Source organism: Gouania willdenowi, chromosome 14 (assembly GCF_900634775.1).
Source record: "Gouania willdenowi chromosome 14, fGouWil2.1, whole genome shotgun sequence".
NCBI classification, from domain to species: Eukaryota; Metazoa; Chordata; class Actinopteri; order Blenniiformes; family Gobiesocidae; genus Gouania; species Gouania willdenowi.
This window is the reverse complement of record NC_041057.1, coordinates 22,520,568-22,522,010: the sequence shown is the minus strand read 5'-3', so window position 1 is coordinate 22,522,010 and position 1,443 is coordinate 22,520,568.

The following is a 1,443-nucleotide window of genomic DNA, read 5'->3' as shown; positions in this document are numbered from 1 at the left end:
GATATCGGTATCGTCCAATACGCAAGGCTGCAATATTGGTATCGTATCGGAAGTGGAAAAAAAAAATTGTATCGGGACATCCGTACTTAAAGCTGCTGAAGACAATTATTTTATTTGTAATCAAACAAAGACATAGTGTACAGGGTTCTCACCAGGAATGTTTCACAGTATAGGGGGGTCGCGCAACGCAGAACATTTTGAAAAGTATAACTCTCTGAGGGCCAAATTTAGTGAAGTAAAGCTAAAGTTGTTTTTTAAATGTTTGTTCCAACCTTAGTTTAAAGCTAAAATATATTTGTTAAATTGGTGAAGGTGATGGTGAATGTAGCTAGTTATGCATGCTATGTATAGGTCCTCCACTCATAAATACTCACACACACTGTATGGACAACACATATCATTTTATTCAAAAGACTGATTCCAAGACATGCTTTTCACATTTAAATGAGGTATTGTGTGGAACTTGCAGTAATTGGAACACACGCACACACATGCAGAGGATGCACACAGTAGAGCTTTAATCAGGCCGAAAAAAAAAGAACATGGCCCGAACCTGTCTGACCAGAATGAAGCCGATAGTGCCAGGAACCTCGATTTTTGCCCACGGTAACGATGTTATCAAGATACAGCGATTCTGCAATAATCAATATATCTCGGGAAATTTCATCCACAATACATTACGTTATCTGTGTCACTGATGAAAATATTACTGCGTATAAAAAAATAAACATTTCAGTCAGTGCATTACCCTGACATCGATAGTCTCGTTCACAACAACACGCAACTTTTCCCATGGATCTTCTATAGCTCTGATGAGATGTTTATGCTTTCTGACCAGGTGAAGCTGATCACAGCTGATCATGTTTGCACGGAGCGCCGCTGCTCTTGACGAGAAACGGATGCATGGAGCTTTACAGGCACAGCAAAGTTAAGCAGGCACTGGTTGGCTCTGTATTTAGGAGTCAGTGGTGATTTGCATAGTTTTTTGGCGGTTTAAATGGTGTTTCAGGTGGTTTAGGCAGCAAAGACGGGACGGGAGGGGAGGGCGGTGCACCTAATGAGCGCTTCCCGGAAACATTTCCCCATAAAAAAAAACGTTACTTGCCTCACGGTGATGTCCGCAATTCCGTTCACATGAATTTCATAAGGCCCTATAGTTATCTTGTGTAATAAGGAGAAAAAAAACAAAACCAAAAATTGATATTTGGTGCCAGGTAATCGATAACGTACCGCAAGACGAAACCTTGTAATATATTGTCGTATCAATATTTTGGCACACGCTTAGAAGCCGATGTCTCTTTAAGCACAAACATGATGAGCAGCTACACTCTACATCTGGTTGAAGCTCACTGTTTATATTGGACAGTAATTACGATTACCAAGCGGAGGAAGTCCCTTTTGTTTACAAGTTTGCCACAGTTTTTACTACGGTACCCATAAAAA